General features: G+C 40.3%; 1 protein-coding gene across 1 annotated transcript in view; it reads right to left on the bottom strand.

Moving 5' to 3' along the window:
• Nucleotides 1–27,385, bottom strand: part of AMOTL1 (angiomotin like 1) — a 127,581-nt gene that overhangs the window by 69,360 nt on the left and 30,836 nt on the right. The window contains exon 2 of the mRNA XM_023739832.1: nt 2,366–2,515. The gene's annotated coding sequence lies outside the window, so the exon portion shown is untranslated. The remainder of the gene's footprint in view (nt 1–2,365; nt 2,516–27,385) is intronic.

Here is a 27,385-nt window from a genome sequence, read left to right on the forward strand (position 1 = left end):
ATGTATATATATGTATGTATGTATATAAAATACGCAAAAAACAAAATCAAACAAAAAGAAACCACCTGTTCTTGGCCCTACCATATACTTCAAATTACCACCCTGTATCTCTCTCCTTCCCTTCGACCCCAGTTAGCAATCCACGCCTGCTGTTTTCAGCTCCAAAATGCTCCATTCGTTGCCCTCCCCTCCCTACTGCTCTGAGTAGTAACCAAATCCACTGAGAACTTTCCAGTTCTCATATCGCACAGCTAATCTTTCTGGACATGGCTGATCATCTCTTTCTTGAAATGCTCTCCTAATTTGGCTTCCAGGTCACCTTCCTCCTGGTTTTGGCTCCTGCCTCTCTGTACAATCCTCTCTGGCTCCTTTTTCTCAACCTACCCCTTAAATTGTGGTGTTTCCTACAGCTCTGTCCTGAGTGCCCTCCACTCTCACTCAACAGAATCCCCCTGGGTCACCACATCAACAACTTGTCTTCAGCTTCTGACTCACAACTTGCACATCTACAACCAGCAGCCAATGGCCCATAATCCTTCAAACTCAACAGGTCTTCTTCACCCCTCCCAACTGCCTGTCCCCCCAAATCTGTATTCCTTGCCTTTTGTCAAGTCAGAAACCTGGGAATTCAACCAGTTGTTGTTGCTGTGTGCTCAGTGGCTACCTGTAAATTCAACCTTCTAAACATCTCTGCCAACCCTTTGTTATTTCCATGCCCAATCTCCAACTTTGCTAGGAATAACGACAATAACAACCACAAAAACAATTTTAACATGCATATGATATGCCAAGTACTGTACTAAACTCTCTCTGTTATTTTACTCATTCCCCATAAAATGAGGCAGAATTAAAACTCCAGAGGGCAGAGACTATGTCTGTTAAATTCATGTGCTGTATTCCCAGTGCTCAGAACACCGCCTGATGCACACAGGATACTCAGGAAATAGCTGCTGGACAAATTAAATTATCAAATTAATTTTACAAACTGGTTCCTGAAGTTCAACTGTGATCATATCACTCCCCAAACAAAAAACCACATCTCTGCGACGTTGGGCAAGTTACTTGGCTTCTCTGAACCTCTGTCATTATAAAATGCGGAGAATTAATATCTACCTCATAGGATGGGAGCCCTCGTGGTGCAGTGGTTAAGAGTTACGGTGAGCTACGGCAGCTAACCAAAAGGTCGGCAGTTCGAATCCACCAGCCACTCCTTGGAAACCCTATGGAGCAGTTCTACTCTGTCCTATAGGGTTGCTATGAGTCAGAATTAACTCAACTGCAATGGGGTTGGTTTGGTTTTTTGGTCATAAGATGGTATGTGGAATAAATTCAAACTTACTCTTTGGCTTCAGAGGATGTACATTGTAGATGAATGTAACCCAAAGTGCAACAGTAAATTTTAAACCATAAAAACAGATTATTAAAAGTCCACACAAGATCAGCTGCCAAATAATTGCAATAAATAATGAGCAACCCCAAGCTGGAGAGGTCAATGTGGGTTGCACTGTCCACTCATTCACTCTACAAATATTTACTGTGAACCTATTATATTTCAGGCATCCTGACTGTGCTGGGGATACAAGAGAAAAGAGGACACAGTCCTTCCTTTGGGGTCAGTGATCTGAAAGGCTTAATGGAACAAGTACATGTGAATAAAAATTTTAAAACTTAAATAAACTTTGAATAGAAACTCAAATAAAAACAAAGTGATATTCCTAAAGGAAAATTATTTATTTGGATAAATAATAATGGGACTGGGGTCTAGCCAAGCATAGAAACTACTGAATTTCCTTTTCACTGAGAACGGAGCTATCAGCAAATTAGGCAAGAGCCAGGAGATCCTTCTCTAAAGTGGTTTTAAAGATTTCCTATTTAAAAAAAAAAAAAAAAAAAGCCCCCAAAAAAGGATAGAATTTTTTTTTTTTTTACAAAGGAGGCAGTTCCCTCCCCACTCAAGTTTTGAATTATTTCTTCTGAACTTCTGAATTCTTTGCTAAAAGAGAAAAACCTGAAAGCAGAGAAGTCAAAAAGAAAGATTCTGGGAAAGGCTAGGAAAAAGTATTTAGGAATCCAATAAAGGAAAATGGTAAAAGTGGTACAATTCTAAAGTCCCTACATACCTAAAATCAATAGAGAGAGTCATATGTTGTAATCATGTTATAATAAAATAGTCTCTAAACGCCCACAGCACAATATGATTAAAAATAAGGTACCTTCCAATTAAGAAACAACAAATAATCCAATAGGCTGATGTTTAAAACAAGGGTAGAGAATAAAGAAAAATTTGAATTGTGCAAAAGAGCTAAAAATGTGAACCATAACGTCATTTAGCTTTTCTGACACAAGAGCCAGTAACAGGACTTACTGCCTTTTTCCTTGATGCCACTGTTTGCCTCTGCAGTCAACGCAGATGCTTCATGCCTCCCAGAATACAGCTGAAAGTCTGGGAAAAAGTAGTTGGGGTCTTCTAGAATCTGGACAGGACTACTGGAACTATAACAAACAGGAGGGGGACCTGGGAGGAAAAAAGCATAGTGTATATTAGTGCCAATAAAACCCTCCCTCCTTCCTGTGTGACTCACAAGAGCCCACGAGGCATTCTCTCACATTTCCATTGGTAATGGGAGCTCTGTCTTTTTGATTCATAAAATTCCAGAGTTACTATTCAGAATGATCACAAGTCCAGCCACCCACCAAATGACCCGTGAGGTCAAAGAAAAATCTTCAAGACACGCTGAGCGAAGGCTCCAGTATGTTTTCCACAAAACCCAGTTCCAAAGGCAGAAGCAGCAGCAGCAAACTCAAGTGCGCTGCTGCGTAAGCAGACAAGTCACAAAGTTCGGAATGGTCAAGGTGGGGGAGAGGAAGGAAGGAGGTGAAGACGTCAAAAAAAGGAAAATTAAAATGGGAAGAGCAGCTGTCTCTCAGAATACATAAAAGATACAAAGAGGGGTGGTCATTTTGCCAGACCATGTGTCAGCAAGAGAATGTCCCAGCCCAGCAAGGAGCACGCAGCCTCACTCAAAGGTTTCTGGAGTCTCATGTTGCAGCATGCAGTTGGGGCAATGGGTTAGGGCCCTCTGCCAAGTGCTGGCCTTTCAGCTCCAGTTTATCTGCCTCACACAAACTGGAGTGTGCTTCCTGTTCCAATTAAATGTGACACTGTATTCAATCCTACAGAAACTGGACATGAGATACCACTACAACAACACCGATAGGGCACATACAACATCCGTGGGAACATTCAGCAGGATGGGCCCGGCTCTCTTCCCTCTGCATGGATTGCTCTGCCTGGGCACCAAGTTTAAGGCTTTTTATTGCAAAAGTCATTTCGTTTACTCTGGGGAAAGAGTCGCGCTATTTTTTTTTTTTTAATTAAAATCCTTGCCCAAAAGAAAATTCCATTAGAAGAAAAATAATGCTTTTCAGCAATTGCTTACAACTGGCAATTTGAAAATTCTTGCTAAGTTTTGCTGTCTAGCCATTTCCCACAAGACCAAAGCTAGTAGTAACAGACAATTATACTGAGTGACCATAAGATGAAAATGTACTCATCTCCTTCCTGCGTTTCTTTACCTCAACACGTAAAATCGTACCGCACGTATGCTCACATGTATCATATGCACATCTGGACTAGAGAGAATAAAAGATTTTGGCATCTGGAATATTTATTTTGTAAGTTTTAAAGTAAGTAATGTAGTTGTGACTCTTGTCTTGGAGACGAATATAAACCGTGTTATGAGGTTGTGAGGGTGAGGATCTGTCTAAAAGGACCGTTCCCAATGCCTAAGACAGTATCTGTCAGTGCTCTCTTTTGGGCTGACCTGGAGGGACTAGCCTGGAAAGAAATGTATCCCCTTTCTGGGCCTCATCTTCTACATCTATAAATCTAAAAGTCTAGGGCTAAAATTAGGAATCATAGATGGACTACATCCAAAGGCGAATCCTGACTTGGCTTCTGCTTCAACCAAGGGGAAAATGTTGGTGGATGAGACAGGGTGCAAGATGCAACCTTGGCTGCACAGTAGAATCACCTGGTGAACTTTTAAAACCACATTACCTGGCCTCATCCCAGGCTTCTTCCATTAGAATCTCTGGGGACAGGGAGTGGGTACCTGCGTTTTTCAAAGCTCCTTAAATGATTCAAATGTTCAGCCAAAGTCAAGACCCTCTATGCTAAGAGAACAGTGCAAATGGACCAAAAAAAAAAAGCCTTTCTGTGCCCCTACTCCCACTGCTTTCATCAAATCAGAGTAACAGAGGAGTTGAGGATCCATATGCTTCAAGAAAAACAAAATGCATGGTGTTTTCTTTAAATAGATCTGGTAAAGAATGGCATGTGCCAGCATACTACAAACTTTGGGTGACCCCTATGAGTTGCATGGCCAGGAATTTTATGTGACAGCATAGAGCAAAGTGCTAATAAAATTGCAACCTAAGGTAAAGAAGTAAATGTATATGGATATGTTATCTAAATGGGTGTATAGGTGTATAAAGGAGTGTGTGTATGTGTGTAAATAGCCCAGTAAAGAACCCCTTCATTAGCCATTAATAGTCACTACGACATTGGTAAAAATTACTTTCCCACACCTTATCCAATGGCCTGCCAGCTTAGATAAGGCTCAAGAGCTCCAGGCCACAGGACACTAAACAGAGAACAGTCCCTCATGGGGGCCTGAGACAGAGGACTCCAGAGATGTGCAACCTTTAATCATTTTTTTCACAGGCCTCAATGTTATGAGAGAACTAATGCACTACACACACACACGTGCAGACTAAACTAAAGGACAGAATACCCAATTACGTGTCAACGATCATTGAAGATGCTCATTCAAGACTTCTTTTTTGGCACACAGTTGTTGGCCCTCACTGACAGCTACATTCCCACTGCTGCCCACCATTCCTCAGAGAGGCAGAAGAGCCCAGTAGGAGATCAGAACTGACCCTGCAGACAGACGGCCCAGGAATCACTTGTAAGACTAGGTAAAGTGATAATCATGTGTGTCACAGGGTTCTCTGCATCAGATTTCTGGCCCATACGGCATAAATATGAGAGGCCCTGGTCTTATCCCACACATAACTCATCCAGTGGTATCACCAGGGATGGCGTCACCCTCCATGGACTTCTTCTTGTACCAGACCATACAGAATCCTTACTAACGTTTTTTGTACTGATGTTACTCATAAATTATAATTCCCATATATCATTCATTTAATTATTACTTCATTCTCAAAACAGCTATTTGATACATGTTCACAAATATAAATTACAATATTGTAGCTAAAATACCAGAAAATTTGACAAAATCAGCGACTATAAAAACACCACCACCAACAAAAACAATAGCACATGCTTATAGCGAGCACAGATGAAACTATGGGATTCGAAGCATCACTGAAATTGGGTGATAATGACAGCTCCCACCAGAGCACATTAGAAGGTTCAAAAAGTAAATCAGCATAGAGTTTTAGCCCTGTAAGTATACTGACACATGTAAGCTGAGCTTACAAAAAATGTTTTTGTTGTTATAACTATAGGAATATTTTTATAAAAAATAATAAATTTATGCTGAAACACTGTACAAAAAATTTATAGTCATTTTGGTGTCACCCCCTCTGACAGTGTCACCCAGTGCGGTCTGCGCCCCCTGGTGACACCCCTGAACTCATCCTTTCCAGTCTATTCTAGTTCACTGTCTTCACTGTGAACTCCTGTGGCAAAAATGGAGTCTATTCTGTTAACTAAAATTCAGGGCACACGATCTAACCAAAAGAGTCAAGGATGTTGGAAATAAGAAATTGGAGGTAAACAATGCATGGCATGAGGGGGAATACTGTTTTCTTTGTTAGCAATTCTCTATGCCTGGGAACAAGAGCTGACAGAAACCACAGGAGATCCCCAATACAACCACTACCCAGTAAGCCCCTGCAAGGCCTGGTTCAGGCCCACAGGCTAAGCAACAGTGAAGTTTTTAGGAGGGTCCCTGGCCTGTCAAAGATTCTGCTGGCTCAACTATGTGTATATGTATGGTGTGGTGGCCTCTGGGACTCCATGAAGTTTATTTACATACAAGGTCATCTTCACTTAGTAACTTGCAATCATCTGCTTCTCTCAAACCGGAACCTTGTCTAACGATTATCACCCACATAGCTTTAGTCTATATGGGGAAAAGCCACAGCAATGGAACACAAGCTGAGATGGGTATATAGGCGTTAGTTCTATGCTGGGTATCTACTCAGGGGAGGGGCAGTTGCAGCTCACATGGCCCACGCCCTGAAGGAAAGCTAGAGATCTGTTTGTCCTGCATAACAAAGGATGAAATTCTAGTTTGAGGCTCAACATTTCTGCCTGATATTGGCTATGACCCATTTCATTGAGAATAGATCTTTTTTCTTTATAAAATCTGCATGTCATTTGTCAACATGAAGAATCCTCTGCTCTCTATGGGCGTGACAGCTTTTGGCTTGCTTCTGAAGCACTGAAGACTTCCTTCCCATTATGGTTTTATGCTGTTACTTTCTTTCTTAACTGTCCAGAGGCCTTTAGGTAATGTGACCTTGAACAAGACTTTTTTTTCTTACTCAGTACAAATAGTAGCAGTAACAAAGGGCCTCACTGTTGAAGGAAAAATGAATTAAGGTGAAATAGAATTGAGTTTTCTGGGGAAGGCAGGCACAAGGAACTCCACTCATCTGCTTCACCTCCCACTCACTGTAAATAGTTATTTCCCTAAGACCAGATCCTGAATCTGTAAACAAGCTGTTAACAGGTAAAATAGAAGGCTCAGAAATTTCCTTTAGGTTTAAATCTAGAGAATATTCGATCTGTCATCCCACAATCAACCAACCTGCACACACAGTTGGGAAATTAAAACCAAAAACTAAAACTTGTTGCTGTCAAGTCAATTCTGACTCATGGTGACTCCATGTGTTACAGAGTAGAACTGCTCCATAGGGTTTTCTTGGCTGTAATCTTTATGGAAACAGACTGCCAGAGGCCTTTCTTCTGCGATGCTGCTGGGTGGGTTCGAACTGTCGACCTTTAGGTTAGAAGTCAAGAGCAAACCATTTGTGTCACCCAGGGACCTAGCTGGGAAATTACCTGCCCTTAAATTCCACTTCCAACACACCACTCCCTTGCCCATAACCATTTTGACTATAGCTTCAAGTTCAAATTTTTGTTTAGTTTTCGAAAATTTGGTTAGATAATCAGGCTCCTCTTTCAGCTGTGAACAGTCTCGGTCATCCCCTGAGCATCCTGTGAACATGTTATTCTCCTTCTCCAAGTCCCAGCAAAGTATGTCATCCTCTAGCTGCAGCTGGCACAATAAACTTTATTTACCCCAATAAACTTTATTTCTTCCATTTATCTCTTCTAGAGCACCTTCCCCCACTACATTGGCCTCCCTACTCTCCACTAACCTAGGAGTTATGATATGAAGCACACAGTTAGGACTTAAACATCAATTGCCAAGTATTCTGCAGTAATCATTTACCACAGACTGGTGTTACTGCAGGAGCCCTGGTGGCACAGTGATTAAGACTCAGCTGCTAACCAAAAGGTTCATGGTTTGAACCCACGAGATGTTCCATGGGAGACAGATGTTGCAGTCTGCTTCCATAAAGATTAGAGCCTTGGAAACCCTATAGGACAGGTTTACTCTGTCCTAGAGGGCCACTATGAGTCAGAATCAACTCAATGGCAATGGGTTTGGTTTGGTGGGTTCTGGTGTTGTTGCCCTGATGAAATTATAAATCCTTTGAAGGCAGGGACCATTCTATAGAGTTGGTAATTTCTCCAAAAAAAATCAAACCCATCGCCATCAAGTCGATTCCGACTCATAGCGACCCTATAGGACAGAGTAGAACTGCCCCATTGGGTTTCCAAGGAGCAGCTGGAGGATTTGAACTGCTGAACTTTTGGTTAGCAGCCGAGCTTTTAACCACTGCACCACCAGGGCTCCAATTTCTGCAAGTAGCATATAAATTATATGCTCATCAACTACTTGCTGACTGATGAAGAACATGACGTTATCCTCTGCGATGGCCTCACTACCAAATAAGATTTTAACGAAAAGGTCAAAGATCCCTCCAAAGCCAGTCTCTGGGAGTTCTAGATAATTCCTTGAACCTTTTAGTTCCCTAAGAAGAAGCAGTACCTACCCTCCCCTTTGCAGCTGCTAGTGGTGCTTTGGGGTCTGCAGGCCAGATGCCCATTCCTCAAAGCCACCACTAATGCAAAAAAACTCCCAGGTGTTATTTTCCCCAGCTATATGTAATCCAACACCTTCTAATGCATTTAAAAACAATTTCACTGTCTATAACTTTATAATAGAGATTTTAACCACAGCAACAAACAAGTTTGTGGCTTCTACCTTTCCTTTCAAAGAGCTAAGGGATTTGCTGGGTATGCCAGAGGCCTCAAAGTTAAATGTAAGCAACTAAGTCTTCTGATTCTGGGAGAACTCGAGATTGTTCTAAAGCCTGGAATACTCTGCTCAGGGAGACAAATGCTTTGGAAACAATGTTTAGAAGGGGACTGGAGAACCCATGGCCAGTACCTGTTCAAGAGTCCTCATGTGAAACCTAGCTAGCTCATCTGGGTTAGCCAATCCAAACTCCAGGAACTGAAAGCTGAGTCAAGCACAGACAGGTGATGGCACCCTTCTCTATGAACACCTGCATGCAACACGCAGCGTAATAAAGGAAACAGAGGAATCTTCCACTACTAAACTGAAAGCACACAGTGGAATATACATTCTCAATTTCTTTTTCCCCAAGGAACCATTATCTGAAGCCCAAGATAGGGAGAGAGAAAGCAACAACAGCAACAAAAAAACAAATACTCAAATTCCCAACCCCTACATAGTATGATAAGGGTGGCGCAAACAGTTTGCTCTCAACTACTAACCTAAAGGTTGGTGGTTCTAACCCACCCAGCAGAAGAAAGGCCTAATGATCTGCTTCTGTAAAGATTACAACCAAGAAAACCCTATGCAGCAGTACTACCCTGTAGCACATGAGGTTGCCATGCGTCAGAATCAACTCGATGATAACTGGTTTTAGATAGTATAGTCTTCCTGGATACCAAACTTGAATTCTAATCCTGTATCAATCCATTTATTCAAGAAAACAAGAGAAATAAATACACCAGTCTATTTAATTTAGACTCTCTTAAAGTGAAATTTGTGATGGTTAGTTTTATCTAAACTTGTCTGAAGTTTAATTTTGTAATGCTTGTTTAGAAATATCTCTGAGATATCAGTGTGAACCAAAATGCAGAAGTATGCTTAATCTTTAAAGTAACAATTGAGGCTTAATCTTTAAAGTAACAACTGAGTTCAACAGAGCACAGTGCTAGGAGCTACAGACACAAACAAATGAATAAGACAGTCATTGGACTCAGGATATTATGGTTTGGTTCTGGAGACGAATGTACATACAACTAACCAAGTTTAAGTGCAGAGTAAGCGCTCTATGACAGGGCCACAATGCTTTGGAGGCCCAGGAGTAATTCACTACTATGAGTTGACTGAGGGAAGTGCCATGGAGCTGAAATGACAAGGACAGAGAGACATGTGGACTGAACCAAGAAAAATGACAAGGATGTGAATCTGCTGCAGGGTAGGGAGAGAGGGTAGAAGTGAGAAAAGATATTCCAACATGAGAAAAGCATAAGCATAGAGACTGAGTCATGAATGTGCTTCATCTCTTTAAACAATGGAGAGTTCAATGTAACTTGAGTATGGGTGAAAGGATTAAGCTACATCTGCAGACTCAGAATCCAGTATTCATTCATGAGACGCTTTTTCAAAGCATTAGAGTTCCTGGGTGGTGTAAATGGTTGATGTGCTTGGCTGCTAACCAAAAGGCTGGAGGTTCAAGTCCACTCAGGCCTCAGAAGAAAGTCCTGGTAATCTACTACAAAAAAAAAAAAAAAATGACCCATTTAATACCCTTTGGAGCACAGTTCTACGCTGACACACTATGGGATCACAATGAGTCAGAATCGATTCAATGGCAACTGTTTTTTTGTTTTTTGGGGTTTTTTTGTTTTTTCAAAGCATTGGCACATATATTCAGAAAACTATAAAGCTGAAAATAATTGACAGAAGACTAGATGGTTCAACTTCTAACTTGCTGTTGTTGTCAGGTTCCGCCTCATAGCCACCCAGTGCACAACAGAACTAAACACTACCCAGTCCTGAGCCATCCTCACAATCATTATATTTGAGCCCATTGTTGCAGCCACTGTGTCAATCCATCTTGTTGAGGGTATTCCTCTTTTTCACTGACCTGCAACTTTACCAAGCACAAAGTCCTTCTCCAGGGACTGGTCCCTTCCTGATAACATGTCCAAAATACGTGAGACAAAGTCTCACCATCCTTGCTTCTAAGGAGCATTCTGGCTGTACTTCTTCCAAAACAGATTTGTTCGTTCTTCTGGCAGTCCATGGTATATTCAGTTTTCTTCACCAATACCATAATTCAAAGGCATCCATTCTTCTTTGGTCTTCCATGTTCATTGTCCAGCTTCCACATGCATATGAGGCAGTTGAGAATACCATGGCTTGGGTCAGGGGCACCTTACTCCTCAAGGTGACATCTTTGCTTTTTAACCCTTTAAAGAGGGCTTTTGCAGTAGATCTGCCCAACACAATATATCGTTTGATTTCCTGACTGTTGATTCCATGGATGTTAATCGTGAATCCAAGTAAAATCAAATCCTTGACAATGTCAATATTTTCTCCATTTATGATGATGTTGCTTATTGGTCCAGGTGTGAGGATTTTTTTGTTTTCTTTATGTTAATGTGTAATCCATACTGAAGGCTGTAGTCTTTGATCTTCATCACTAAGTGCTTCAAGTCCTCTTCACTTTCAGCCAGCAAGGTTGTGTCTTCTCCATATTACAGATTGTTAATGGGTCTTCCTCCAATCCTGATGCCCCATTCTTCTTCATATAGTCCAGCTTCTCAGATTATTTGCTCAGCAGAGGGACTGCATAAGTTTAATGAAAGGATACAACCCTGATGCACACCTTTCCTGATTTTAAACCACGCAGTATCCCCTTGTTCTCATCGAACAACTGCCTCTTCGTCTATGCATAGGTTCCACATGAGCACAATTAAGTGTTCTGGAATTCCCATTCTTTGAAATGTTATCCATAATTTGTTATGATCCACACAGTTGAATGCCTTGGCATAGTCAATAAAACACAGGTAAACATCTTTCTGGTATTCTCTGCTTTCAGCCAATATCCATCTGACATCAACAATGATTTCCCTTGTTCCACGTCCTCTTCTGAATCTGGCTTGAACTTCTGGCAGTTCCATGGAGATGTACTGCTACAATTGTTTTTGAATTAACTTCAGCATAATTTTACTTGTGTGTGATATTAATGATGCATTGTTTGATAATTTCCACATTCTGCTGGATCACCTTTCTTTGGAATGAGTACAGATATGGATCTCTTCCAGTTGATTGGCCAAGTAGCTGTCTTCCAAATTTCTTGGCATAGATGAGTGAGCGTTTCCAGCACTACATCCGTTTGTTGAAACTTCTCAATTGGTATTCCGTCAATTCCTGAAGTATGTTTTTTGCTATGCCTTCATTGCAGCTTGGACTTCTTCCTTTAGTACCATCGATTCTTGATCATATGCTACCTTCTGAAATGCCTGAATGTTGACCAATTCTTTTTGGTACAGTGACTCTGTGTATTTCTTTCATCTTCTTTTCATGCTTCCTGTGGTGTTCAACATTTTGCCCATAGAATCCTTCAATACTGCAACTCGAGGCTTCAATTTTTTTGTCAATTCTTTCAGCTTGAGAAACGCTGAGCGTGTTCTTCCCCTTCGGTTTTCTAACTCCAAGTCTGCACATTTCATTATAATACTTTGTCTTCTCAAGCTGCCCTTTGAAATCTTCTGCTCAGCTCTTTTACTTCATCATTTCTTCCTTTCACTTTAGCAACTCTATATTCAAGAGCAAGTTTCAAGGTCTCTTCTGATATCCATTTTGATTTTTTTTTTTTCTTTTCTGTCTTTTTAATGACCTTTTGCTTTCTTCATGTATGATGTACTTGATGTCATCCCACAACTTGTCTGGTCTTCAGTTATTAGTGTTCAATGAGTTAAATCCATTCTTGAGATGGTCTCTAAATTCAGGTAGGATATACTCAAGGTCGTATTTTGGCTCTCATGGACTTGTTTTAATTATTTTCAGCTTCAACTTGAACTTGCATATGTGCAACAACTACCAACCATATTCCTGATAGTCAGTCAGCCTCTAATTATACACTTTCAAAGTTAAGGAACTCCTGCAAGTCTTCGTGGCAAGTTCTAACTCCCATTTTAGAAGCCAAAGGGTCCCCTCCCAGTTCCAGAAGCTAGGAGGCCTAGGCTCACACAACTAGATGTTCCAACCTGAGACTTTGAATCTTGAGGAAATGACACAAAGATGAAAGGATGATTGATAAATTATCCACGGCAGCACCACCATCAGGAGCACAGGAGCAGCAATGATGTCTATAGTGACCTCATCCTAACAGAACAAGTAGTATAACCCTAGCTGGGTTCCTGATGTATCCTTGCCTAGGTTCTTGCTCATTTTCTGAGCCATTAATTCTCTGAGCAGCCCAATATACTTCCAACAAATTCCTCTTTTGTGTAAGTTAGCCAAAGTCATTTGCTGTTGCTTATAATCAAGAACCTCTGACAGATATACTTACATTTTTTAAAAAAAATTAATTGTCCTGACCCCTACTCTAGCAAAGCATTTTGTTTGTATCTTAAAGTACAACACGATTTAGCACACTCTGCCTTGAATTACAGTAACTCGTGTCTATCACCCCACATATTCTTTGCACAAACCACAGAGAAATACTAAACATTTCCCAAAAGGTTCCTCTGAAGTGCCTTTTTCCACTTATTTGCCTAGGAAAACTCATACTTTGGCACATTCTAGATCCTAAAAAAAAATATAGGCTGACTATCTGACCATCTTTGAAGCTCTACTCTATTGTCACTTCCTCCAAGAAGTCATCTACCCCCCTATTCTTTATATGCCACTCATCTGTGCTCCAATAGCATTCTATGCATGTTTATGCCACAATATATTAAACAGCTTCTGTATTTAGTTTGTTTTTCTCCCCCATTAACTCATAAATTAACAGTAGGAACTTTTTCTTATTTACCTTCATATCTTTAGTTTCTAGCAGAAATAAGATCATAGTAAGTGTTCAATACCTATCTGTTGAATCAGTGAATCATCTGTATATCTTCACACAGTACTTAGCATTTTCTAGCACATAATGGGCACTCAATACATATATTTCAACTGAATTAAGATATATTTTAAAATAATTAGTTATAGACATATTTTTAGTATTACTGAGCTTAGTTCAAAGGTGAATTTGTCTTTTTTAAAGTGTTTTTCAAACTACTCAGGAAAAAGTTTCAGTGAAAGCTCAAAAAAAAAAAAAAAAAAAAAAAAAAGCAAGAAAGAAAGCCATCTAGTGCTAACACAAGTTAATTACAAGGATACTATAATCCAATCACTGCAGGTGCTTTGTACAAGATACTAAAGTAACATCCCAGGGATTTTGTAGCTTGAGCACAACTCCCATTGTGCTAGAGAAAGGTGCTCTTTCATCCCATTCAACCCCCTGTAGAACTCTGAGGACCCCAGGGGATGCGCCCTGAAGGCAGCCCTTTGCTTGTGCTTCCTTCACAGGTCTGGGAGCAGGAGCAGGGTCAGGAGACCAGGCTCCTAGTCCTGGGACTACCTCTGAGAGTATCATAAAAAGATATCGCCTTAAAAAAATGTAAATAATCTCAGACCCACCTACCACACAGTTACAGCAAGTACACCATGATAGTATCTATAATAAAAGGACTTTATCCATAAAGAGAAAATATTTTTTAACTTGGATTTTTAAAAAACATTTTATTGTATTTTTGGTGGAAGTTTACACAGTAAAACAGGTTCCCCTTTAACAATTTCTATACATATTGTTCAGTGACACTGGTTACATTTTCCACACTGTGTCAACTTAATTTGAATTTTAACATAAAATCCAAAATGTTACTTGACTCAACCTAGGAATACATGATAGAGAAATAAGAGCCTTCACAGGAATAGACATATGCACACCCATGTTCACTGCAGCATTATTCAAAATAGCAAAAAGATGGAAACGATCTAAGTGCTCATCAACAGATGAAAAGATAAATTATGGTACATACACACAATGGAACAACAATAAATCCCTGAAATATTTTACAGCATGGATAAATCTGGAGGGTATTATGCTGAGTGAAATAAATCAATCACAAAAGGTCAAATACTGTATGAAACCACTATTATAAAAACTCAAGAAAAGGTTTACACACAGAAAGAAACAATCTTTGATGGTTATGAGGGAAGGGAGGGTTGGGGGGAAAATCACTAACTAGATAGCAGGTAAGTGTTAACCTTGGTGAAGGGAAAGACAGTACACAATATAGTCAGGTACAACTTGACCAAGGCAAAGTCATAGAAGCCTCATAGACACATCCAAACACTCTGAGGGGCTGAGTTACTGGAACTGAGAGCTGGGGACCATGGTCGTGGGGGTCATCCAGGTCAACTGGCATAATACAGTTCATAAAGAAAATGTTCTACATCCAACTTTGGTGAGTAGCATCTGGGGTCTTAAAAGCTTGTGAGTGGTCATCTAAGATACATCTACTGGTCCCATCCTGTCTGGAGCAAAAGAGAATGAAGAAAACCAAAGACACAAGGGAAATATCAGTCCAAAGGACTAATGGACCACAAGTACCACAGCCTCTACCAGCCTAAGCCCAGAACAACTAGATGGTGCCCGGCTACCACTGGCTGCCCTGACAGGGATCACAATAGAGGGTCCGAACAGAGCGGGAGAAAAATGTAGAACAAAATTCAAATTCACAAAAAGAAGACCAGATTTACTGGTCTGACAGAGACTGGAGGAAACTCTGAGACTATGGCCCCTGGCCACGCTTTTAACTTAGAACTGAAGCCACTTCTGAAGTTCGCCCTTCAGCTAAAGACTGGACAAAATCTATAAAACAAACAATAACACACTTGAGGAACGTGCTTCTTAGTTCAGTTATGTATATGAGACCAAATGGGCAACACCTGCCCAAAAGCAATGATGAGAAGGCAGGAAGGGACAGGAAAAATTATGGTTGGAGACAGGGAACCCGGGGTGGGGAAGGGAAGAGTGCTGACACATCACAGGGATTGCAACCCACGTCACAAAACAATCTGTACATAAATTGTTGGATGAGAAGCTAACTGGCTGTGTAAACTTTTACGTAAAACACCAAAAAAAAAAAAAAAGGATCTTGACTCAAATTATATATAATAACATTACGATTACTATTTCACCAGCGAAGGTGACGGAGACTCTCCCTCAGTAAGATGGATTGGCACAATACCTGCAAGGATGTACTCAAACATGTCGGTGATTGTGAGTATGATGCAGGACCAGGCAAAATTTCTTTCTGTTGTACATGAAGACACACACCACTGAGTCAGAGTCGACTCGACGGCGCCCGCCTGCCCACTTTCTCGCCTATCTTTGATTAAATTAATGAAATTAAAATAATCTTTAATCACATCCTGTGTGTTTACACCTATCAAGGAGTATCTCAGAACCACAAAGATATTTTTTAGGTGGCCCTGGCACACATACATTATGTTCCCACTGAGAAAGAAAAACTAACATGTAAGCTCCATTGCTTAAACGTGTTTGAATACCTGTATGCACATAGTATTTAGTATTTTTTGAACAAAGGAAAACAAACAGGATGGAAAGCCTTAAAATAAACCCCTAGACATAAAATGACAACATGTCTGCATAATTATGCTCCTCAAAGCTCCCTGTCTCATCCACACTAAAAAGAGAGGAGCAGTTCAGACATTTCCAGCCTACCACCTGATTCCTCCAGCTTTTCAGATCCTATTAGCATGTGTTGTTACAGCTGGGTAACATCAGGTTCTCCGTACGCAGCAGCATCTCACAGGACTGCGACTCTCTCAAGAGGCAAGTACATGTCTTATCACACTCACCCACCTCATTAAGTCAACAGGGACTCATGAAAGAGCTACACAATTTAAAGCAGCCAGTATTCCCCCAAGAAACTAAAGATCCCTTTAATAATACAAGAGTACAATCAATAACAGCAGGAGCTACCATTTAATGAAAAACCATTACATCCCAGAGACTTTATAAAAATTATCTTACTTAATTATCATCACCCTATCCGCATTTTGAAGATAGAGATACTGTACCCCAAAGAGGTTATATAACACCCAGATTTACAAAACTAACCAGCAGCACAGCTCCTGGAATGGCAAAACTCTTTTTACTATGCCATTCTGCCTAAATAATGCAAACTCAATTCTAAATCCTCTTTTCCTGCCTAACTTCTTACATTAAAATTAGGGGAGTTTTAAGGAGACGCTCTTGCTTGTGGATAATGAGGAAAGGTACTGGGAAAGTTTCCTTCCCTGTACATATGGAGCAGAGAAGGATCCAGAACCATTTGATAGGTGTTATTTCTTACAGAAGCTTAGGGTAATAACAGCATATTCCTGACAGAGGCAGAACACCAAGGCGATTGATGAAGCCTCTATTCCTCACCTCTTTCATTGGCTGAAGGTTGTTTTCATGACAGTGCTTCCACTTTGACAATGAATCCCAAACCTGCTGTGTGGCTGAATCACTCATAGAGCATGTTAAAAATATCAGTTCCAAGCCCCCACGCCAGAGCTATAACATTGGAACTCCTGTAAGTGCGGACCTGAAACCAATGTTTTTGGCCACACTTCACAGACGATTTAAATGCAATCAGGTTTGGGAAGCCTGTGTTTCTTTGTCATACACACAAGCTCTTCTTATACAATACACACACTCCTGTAAAGTTGGGGTAAATTGGGATTTTGTAAATCAGATCACATTTTAAGTACAAAATTTGCTGGACTTGATGAACCCAAATAATAATGAATAAGTAAAGGAGACTTAACTTTCTAAAAAAAACAAAACAAAATTGCACTGACTCCCTTGGTAAAGTGAAGAATCCTTTGCATAAATCTAATACTTTTTAATAAATTTAGATTTGAAGTTAATCATTTTAGTGTCTTATATTTTGTAACTGGAGTCTCCAGCTGGTGCAAATGGTTAATGCACTCGGCTGCTAACTGAAAGGTCAGATGAACGGACCCCTTTGGTTAAAGAAAAAGCATCTTAAGAGAGATAGCAGTTCACCCAGAAAATACCTGCAGAAGAAGGCATCTTCTTGCCCTTGAGGGGAATACAAATCAACAGTGATATTTCACTTGGAAAAAAGGCTCCATGAGATTACTTTTAGGAGGTGGGGAGAAAAGAAACTGTAACAGCTTGCCCCGCAGGAGGTCAGGGGATTTTTGGAGAAAGGGAAGGATGTTAAGATAGGATGACTGAAGAGGAAAGAGAATGATGCCACCAAGCTGAGAAACCAGAGTATTAGGAAGATTTAAAGAATAAAAAAGAGGAGAAAATAGTCACTTGGTGGAGAGAAAGAACATGCCATGTTTTGCTTTGCTTTGACAAATATGCTTCTTAATGTAAGAATCCTTGCGTTACCATTTGTTAGCTATGTGAACTTGAGTAAATGATTGAATATCTTGGTGCCCCAGTTTCCTTATCAAATGGGAAAAATCATAGACCCTATTATTACGTACACCTTGGTGGTGTAGTGGTTAAAGAGCTCGGCTGCTAACCAAAAGGTCGGCAGTTCAAATCCACCAGCTGCTCCTTGGAAACGCTATGGGGCAGTTCTATTCTGTCCTATAGGGTCACTATGAGTTGGAACCAACTCGATGGCAATGGGAGATTAACTACATAAAGCTGTTATGCGAATAAATAACAGAAAGCTCTGAACAGTCGTCTGGTATGCAGTAAGTGATCAGTAAATTTTCGCTTCTTTTAATGAAAACAGAGAAATGGAATGGGAAATGCTGCTGTAAAATTTACTTGTAAGAATGATCACATCTGGGGGAGGACCAACTCAGAAAAGGAGAGTGAGAATGGTTGCACATTTCAAAGAATGTAACCAATGTCACTGAATTGTACATGTAGAAACTGTTGAATTGGTGTGTGCTCTGCTGTGTATATTCTCAACAAAAAATAATAAAACAAATTATATGTATTAAAAAAAAGAAAGATGATCATATCTAAAGTTTTTAGAAGCAGCAGCAAGATGCTCAAGCAGATCAGAGAAGGCTTTTAGAGTTTCATTTAGGTCAAAAGGACTAACTGGTCTAAAATTACATTTTCAATTTTCCAAGAATTTGGGATGACGGGAAGCCCCAAAACACAGTTTCTCTGAAAATAATCCTTTTTTTTTTTTTAATTGTGCTTTAAGTGAAAGTTTACTGCTCAAGTTAATTTCTCATACAAAAATTTACACCCACATTGTTATGTGACCCTAGCTGCTATCCCTATAATGTGACAGCACACTCCCCTTTTCCACCCCAGATTTCCCATGTCCACTCAACCAGCTCCTATCCCTTTCTGCCTTCTCATCTTGCCTCCGGACAGGAGCTGCCCATTTAGTCTCGTGTATCTACTTGAGCTAAGAAGCACATTCTTCATGAGTATCCTTATAGTCCAGTCTAATCTATGTCTGAAGAGTTAGCTTTGGGAATGGTTTTAGTTCTGGGTTAACAGAGAGTCCAGGGGCCATGTCTTCTGGGGTTCCTCTAGTCTCAGACAGACCACTAAGTCTGGTCTTTTTATTAGAATTTGAGTTCCGCACCCTACTTTTCTCCTACTCTTTCAGGGATTCTCTGTTGTGCTCCCTGTCAGGGCGGTCACTGGTGGTAGCCAGATACTCTCTAGTTCTGGTCTGAGGCTGATGGAGACTCTGGTTTATGTGGCCCTTTTTGTCTCCTGGGCTAATATCTTCCTTGTGTCTTTGGTGTTCTTCATTCTCCTTTGCTCCAGGTGGGTTGGGACCAATTGATGCATCTTAGTTGGCCACTCGCTAGCTTTTAAGACCCCAGACGCCACTCACCAAAGTGGGATGCAGAACATTTTCTTAATAAACTTTGTTATGCCAATTGACCTAGATGTCCCCTGAAACCATGGTCCCCAGATCCCTGCCCATGCTACTCCATCCCTCGAAGTGTTTTGTTGTGTTCAGGAAACTTCTTAGCTTTTGGTTTAGTCCAGTTATGCTGACTTTCCTTGTATTGTGTGTTGTCCTTCCCTTCACCTAAGATAATTCTTGTCTATTATCTAGTTAGGGAATTCCCCTCTCCCTCCCTCCCCACCCTCGCAACCATCAAAGAATGTTTTCTTCTGCGTTTAAACCTTTTCTTGAGTTCTTATAATAGTGGTCTTATACGATATTTGTCCTTTTGCGACTGACTAAATCCACTCAGCATAATGCCTTCCAGATTTATCCATGTTATGAGATGTTTCGAGGATTCACCATTGTTCTTTATCGTTGCATAGTATTCCATTGTGTGAATATACCATAATTTGTTTATCTAATCATCCGCTGATGGGCACCTAGGTTGTTTCCATCTTTTTGCTATTGTGAACAGTGCTGCAATGAACATAGGTGTGCAGATATCTATTCGTGTGACAGCTCTTATTCCTCTAGGGTACATTCCAATGAGTGGGATTGCTGGATCGTATGGCACTTCTATTTCTAGCTTTTCAAGGAAGCGCCAAATCGATTTCCAAAGTAGTTGTACCATTTTACATCCCTACCAGTAGTGTATAAGTGTTCCAGTCTCTCCACAACCTCTTTAACATTTATTATTTTGTGTTTTTTGGATTAATGCTAGCCTTGTTGGTGAAAATAATCTTAATACTGTGGTCCTACTATCAAAAACCAAAATAAAAGAATACACGGTGTTATCCAAAGGCTCCTCAGAACTCCTAACTTATCAGGCCACCTTGGCATGCAGGTCAAGGGCTGAGTGGATGTGGACAAGGAATCAGAAACCAGATTCTAACCTGAATACCCCCAACCTGGCCAGGAAGCTCCATCTTCAGACAAAGGGGAAATAGTGTGGTTACCTGGGGGAAAGGGAGGGGGCAGATTTGCAGGCTGTGTTGAGCATTTCAAATATGAAGAAAAAATTCTACTCCTTGGCACCTGTGTTCCATGATTTTTCTTTCATTTAATCTACGATATGTTAGGATGAAGCCTCCGGTCAAGCTCTGAACTCCAGATCTGTTCTCTCCATCTATTGCAGTGAATGTGTCCCTTTCACTGATAATGGGGAAAAAACGATCCTTTACTAGCAAAAGTGGAGGACAGGATATTCTTTCAGGGCAATTTTAAGCCTATTTCTCATCCCTAAAACAGTGAGTCTTGTGGTGATCTGGCCAAGAATGATAAACAAAATAAAAACAGATGACCTCACTTCGAGGAGTATAACCTATCAGTTGACTAGGAAACCTTTTAGAACATTTGATATCCTGTGCAACAAGTATCTGAATAAAAAAATTCTTCTAAGTCAGGGGTTTCAAAACTGATTTACAAAAGTTCTCTGAAAAACTTTCTGAATCAATGTGACCAGACCATAATTTAACATTTCTGAAGATTACAAATCTTGCTGGAATTTGGAAGGTCACCAATGTGAGCATCAATTTCACTGCTGTGTTGATGATCCTCAAGTTTTGTTTAATGGAGATTTATAGTTGATAAACAGAGTTATAAGTGTGAGAGGCCTTTTTTTTTAAAACTCCTTAAACTGAAACAGCACACAATAGATCATAGATTTCTGAATCTTTTTTTCTAAATTATCAAATAAGGTAGACTTTACAAACAATGATATACAACTAGCACTAATTTTATACTGTTTTTCTCGGAATGTACAGCTCACTCAAACCAAAGGAAAGGGAAAATTGAAAACAGAAGGCAAATGCAGATACAATCCTGCCGTTGGCCACAGAGCATGTCTCATAAGACCCTGACTGTATCCATACTCCCCTGGGGTTTTCAAAGGACTCCGCTCTCTCCTCTGAGAGAACTTCCCAAATCTGATCTGGCTTTGCCATGCGTGACCAACTGCAATTCCAGTCACCCGAGCTTCCTGAGGTTCCTCAAAGGTGCCATGATCCTTTCCAGCTCCAACCAAAACCCAAAACCCATTGCTGTGGAGTCGATTCCGATTCATAGCAAATTCTTCCAGTTGAAAGGCCTGTACCTTCTCTGTTTCCCACTTTCAGTTCTCAGACTTGTTGTCACTTTCTCCAGAGGAAACAAAGATGACAGTGGATCATGGGCCAAGGATTCTGACTTTAAAAAGGGGGGCAGGAAAAAGAGAAAAGAAAGCAAAAGCAAAAGGAAAGCTTCAGAATAGGGCAGTGTTTGCAGACTAAAACAATACTGATTCACCTGCCCTAGGAGACTCAGAAAACTTAGCCGTTAGAATTATGTGCAGTTTCTGAGTCATTCTTGGTTAATTTCCCTATGAGCGATTCTCAGTGAAAAAGAGCTCAAGCAAAAAGGTTGCTGTTGCTTTTTAATGAGCAAATATAATCAACTGAGCTGTAAATGTAAGAACTGTCCAAGGAGCACTTTAAAGTTGTGAATTAAGTTGTTGGCATTGGAGGCTAGATATACCCAACTTTTAAAAAGTTGGCCAGTTTGCAAAATGGGCATCTCCTGTCTGGAGATGATATGAGACGGTAGAGAGGGTCACGAGCTGGTTGAACGGACACAGGAAATCAGGGGTGGAAAGGAGAAGTGTGCTGTCACAGCATAGGGACAGCAATTAGGGTCACATAACAATATATGTATAAATTTTTGTATGAGAGACTAACTTGAATTGTAAACTTTCACTTAAAGTACAATAAAACTAAAAAATAAAATAAAAAGTTGGCCAATTTGAACACTTATCAAAAGATGACTTTTTTAGAATTCAGTGCAGAGCATATTCTATCATCTGAACTGCTTTACAGTGCTGATGATTCTGGTGTACTCTGTGGGTGCTCATTACCTTTACCTGGCAAGTGACCAGGCTAAGCGCTTTGGGTTCCTACAGTACAAAGTTTTTAAAGAATGGACAATGTCATCAGCTCTGGGCTTTCAAATGTACCACCCACTGACACTTGCTCACAGAGCATGTAAGTGCATTTTTATATTCGTTCTTTTTTCATTTGGTACCTTCAGTTACAATCTATTTCCGAGTCATAATCTTAACAACGTATAAATAAATGCAAAGCATCCTCCTGGAAAAAAACTGTCATGCTTACACTAAAAAAGTGATAATTACTGTCAAGGAATATTTGTCATAATGTGCAACCATCACCCATATCCACTGCCAAATTTCCCATCACCGTTAACAGATATTCAGTGCTTCCTAAACAATTAATCATGATTAATGATTAATTACATGATGAATGTAATCAGTGTCACGTAAAAACTGTTGATTTGACAAATATATATTTCTACAATTTAAAAATTTTTTTAAATTAAAAAAGAAATATTTGTATTATTTATATGTCTCTCTTTACCCACCTCCAATTCAAATGACATATCATATTAATTGATGTTTATAATGATGACCTCAAACCATTAAGAAAAAGTTACATGGGGGGTGAGGGAGAGAAGATCAATCTTGCAGAAAGACTGTCACCAAAAATATTTACCTAGAAAATTCTAGAATACTAGAAAATTCACATCTCCAGGACAATGCATTCTTTAGGTGATCCAAATAGCCAAAGATTTACTGTGTGCTAATTTTTTTAATATTTCACTCTAATAATAATGATGACAGTTGATTTCACTAGTTTAATACATGTCTGCAGAGTCTCTGACACTTCACCCTTGGAACTCAAGTGGGCTTATAAATCAACTGGAGTGGATCTCAGTGACACAAATAGGTTGTGCTCGTCTACTAACCTAAAAGCTGGCAATCTGAACCCACCAAGCGGCACTGCAGAAGAAAGGCCTGATGATCTACTTCCATAAAAATTACAGCCAAGAAAACCCTATGGAGCAGTTCTACTCTGTAACACATGGAGTCACCATGAGTTGGAATCTACCTGATGGCAATGGGTTTGGGGTTTTTTCAGTTTTATAAGTCTACTGACTGATAGATAGAGAATGACAGAAGTGACTCTATTTAGCTTCTTAGACTAGATCATAACAGGTGACGCAGTTCCTGTCTTGTTTGCTGGAATACTCATACCTGGAGCACTAGGCCACCGTGTAAGCATCTGACTACCCTGATGCCGTGAGGAAGCCAAGCCACAGGGAAGGCGCTTCAGTCTGCAGACCTAGCCTTTGAGTCATCCCAGCCCAGGGGCCAGACATGTGTATGAAGAAGCCTCCAGTGATTCCAGCCCCAAACCACCCAGTCATTCCCCAGCCTTCTAATTTTCCTATCTGAGGTCCCAGACATGGCCCAGCAGGGAGAATCCATCTCCACTGTGCCCTGCCTGTCTGAATTCCAGACCCACAGAATCCGTAAGCACAATAAAATGGTTGTTTAAAACCATTAGGATTTGAGGTAATTTGTTGTAACTGGAACAAGTGATGATAACTAACACATAACTCTGTCAGTGTCAGATATTGTTCTCAGTTCTTTACATATTTTAACTCACATGATATATGTAATCCTCATAATGATCTTTTGAGATAGGGATTATTATTATCCCCATTTAACGTATGAGGAAACTCAGGCACAGGGAGAGTAAGTGACTTGCCCAAGATTATAAAACTAGTGAGTGGTAGAGCCCGATTCAGGTTTCCAGCTCCGGAGTCTTAACCATTAACCTATACAGGTGCTTACTGAAATAAAGACAAAAGTATCCTGAGAATACATCAGAACTAGCCCGTAGGCCCACCTTTCACCAACAGACCAAACCAAAAAAACCAAACTCATTGCTGTCGAGTCAGTCCCAACTCATAATGACCCTATAGGACTGAGTAGAACTGCCTCATAGGTTTTCCAAGGAGCAGCTGGTGGATCTGAACTGCCTACCTTTGGGTTAGCAGCTGAGCTCTTAACCACTGCACCACCAGGGCTCCCAATTAACAAAGGCCAGTTTAATAGTAGAATAGACCCAAGGCAGAGGGGTCTAGGCTGGCACATGATAGACACTTACATCACATGGGTGAACTGTATCCTCCCCAATTCTCCACCTCAGCATTGAATCATATGGCCCAGAATTATTTGTTCAACAAGTATTTATTGAGCAGTGATTGCTTCTGTGTCCAAATTTTGCCTAATTTATAATCTGTCTAAAAACAAGAAACACCATGCTCCCTAATGGTCAGCAGCATATCCCTTCCTGTATAAGGGAAATTAAAAACATTTCAAAGTAAACCAATTAGCATATGTGATTGCTGCCTAAATAAACTACTACATTTAATAGCACAAAATTTGTTCTTTTTATGAACACACTTAATTACACATTATCCATTTTATGTTCCTAAACTAATAAAGTGATCTTAGGCAATAAATGCCAATAAAATATAAATATTTGTATTTATTTCCATTTTTTTTCCTCCAAACTACTGCTATTTATTTTGGAGAAGGCTGAAGGAAAGAAACTTCAGAATTTCTGAAAATTTTCTCTCTCAACTCAGGACTAAGATAACCTCTATCTCTAGGTAGACCTTTTAGACTTTATATTCTAAACTTTTTGCTAAGTATCTTACAGGATCAAATCTAAGACAGCTAAAGTTAATTTATTCACTATTTTTCATGCCACTCAGTACTCGTTTTTGATCTAGCTGGCCAGTCACTAACACAAAGATATGTCTGACAAGCTTGTGTCCTTTAACTAACCTACTGGTTCTTACCTGACATTCCTACTGTCTTCCAGATTTGTGTGATTGGTTGTGTGAAGCGTCTTACATTACTTTCCCAAGTGTCTTAATTCAAACTTACTATGATTTCAGAAGGTATTTTCTTTTACTCTACTAGATAGATAGAAACATTAGACCGTTTCTCTCTTCAGAAACTAGATTAGTCTTACATGTGTTATCAAAAATAGGAACTAATGTTTCCGCAATGAATTAATGTTGTAAACTAGGCATTGCACCCACTAGTTTCTATAATCCTGAAAAAAAAATTTCCTAGTCCCTTTTTCTATTTTTTTCTCCTCTTTCTTCTCCCATACCTCAAAAAAGATCCCAGATAGGCAATCTTGTCTACCCTTATATATATTTCAACCTTTCCCAGATAACCAAGATGAGCTATCGATCTGTAATTGCAGTGATATTTAGGGGCTACTCCTTCAGGAAATAGAACCCTAGACTACTAGAGAATTTCATATTTTCTCCCTTCCCAGAATCCCCCATGTAGGAGGTACTTGCTCACAAGAAACTTGATTCTCAGAGCCCTTCAGAATACAGCCTATGTTCAGAAGGAAAAGGCCTGCCTCACACCTGCTTTTCAGGGGTCACATTCCTGCATCATACCACCCAGAGCAGCCCTGACAGCTGAGAAGCAGCAGCTGAACAAGAGATGCCTCCTTCCTCCCTGGCACATAGCCACAGGGAGTGCACAAAGCCCCACCTCAAAGAGGAAGCAAAGCAAGCCTGGAAGACAAGATAGCAATCATCTTTGCATTGATCGGCCTATTCTGAGAAGGATGGAGGAAAGTAAAGAAGGAAGAGCAGAATGGATCAGAAGAGGTGTGAGAAAACAGAAACAGGAAGACCTGTTAAGTGGCTTGGCTATCACAACAGCCCAGAAGACAGGTTATGAGTGCTACCTGGATTAACAGTAAGCAGTTGCCATCGAGTCAGCTCTGACTCATGGCAACCTCATGTGTGTCAGAGTAGAACTGTGCTCCATAGGGTTTTCAGTGGCTGATTTTTTTTTAAATTTTTTATTGTACTTTAGGTGAAAGTTCATAGCTCAAGTCAATTTCTCACACAAAAATCTATACACATATTGCTATGTGACACTGTTGTAATCCCTGATTTTTCTGGAAGTAGATAGCCTTGCCTTTTGTCCAAGGTAACTCTGGGTGGTCTTGAACCTCCAACCTTTTGGTTGGCAGCTGAGTACATTAACTGTTTGTGCACCATCCAGGGACTCCACTTGGGTTACAGAGACCCACAAAGAAAAGTATACAAGTATTTTGGAGGTCAACTCAAAGGACCCAGTGGGAGTGGGATGGAGAAAGAGGAACTTTACAGTTTACAGAGCACCTTCAAAGGAGGCAACAGGTAGGATGATAAGAATATGGAATGGTACCTGAGCAAGCCCAAGTACTGTGGCAGGATGAGCGATGGCCAGCTCCCATGCTTCTCAATCAACAAAGGCTGGTTCAAAAGTGGAACAGACCCAAGGCAGAGGAGTTCGGGCTTTGCCCTAAGGTCCCCTCTAAGAGAAGGACCTCAGTGCTAAATCCACGCTAGCATTTCTATTTGCTTCTCGCAAGGAACAGGACTTCTACACAAAACCAGATCCCTGAGAAAACCCTATGAAATAGACTAAAGCCTCAAATCATCCCTAGAAAGAGAAGACACCCTTGACAACAGCCAGATAACTCCGCCCCGCATCATAACCCGGATGCTTTGCTGACTCACCTTGCAAATGAGATGAGTCTCCAAAACAAGAAGTGGCAAAATGAAGTTGAGGCTGATAGAGCATTCACCTGTGGCATTTTCTCCATATCAGTTCACACTAGAGTCTCAAGGGAGAGGTGGTACACTTCATTCAAAAATATGTCCTCGTCCCATCAACTGAGGTCCAACAGTGTCCCCTCAGAGAGACAGGGCTAATCTCTCTAGAACTGTCCAATAGAACTTTCAGCGAGGATAGAAACGTTCTTTATCTGTGCTGTCTAATACAGTAGCCAAAAGCCACACTGAGCACTTGAAATATTACTAGTACAATGAAGGAAATAAGAGTTTTAGTTTTATTTAATTTTAATTAATTTAAATATCCACATGTGGCTAATGGCTACTGTACTGGACCATCAGTCTAGAACATAAAGAAATAGATGGAGGCCAGATCACATTGGTCCTAAGCTGCCAGAAAAAATCGCCATGAAATTATATTTCTATACTGTGAGGAGGCTGAATCTCTTAACATTCCAGCATCTACTCAAGCAATTTTCCAGCACCGATCTCTTCTTTTGTCCATTATCACAACCTCACATCAATGTGCCTCCAAAACATCTCTAATTTAGAAGGCGCTCAGAGGCCCTATTCCAACCTTCCATCCACTGCAGGAAACTTCTCTCCACAATGTCTCTGCAGATTTTTATGCAATCTTCACCAAATCCCCCCACCAGCAATGAAACTCAGCATCGTATGAGGCAGTCCATCCCCAAGTCCAAGGACACTATTCCAAATAGACTTTGAGGATGCATAAAATAATAAACTAAT

The sequence above is a fragment of the Trichechus manatus genome, unplaced genomic scaffold (assembly GCF_000243295.1).
Source record: "Trichechus manatus latirostris isolate Lorelei unplaced genomic scaffold, TriManLat1.0 scaffold00141, whole genome shotgun sequence".
Taxonomy (NCBI): domain Eukaryota; kingdom Metazoa; phylum Chordata; class Mammalia; order Sirenia; family Trichechidae; genus Trichechus; species Trichechus manatus.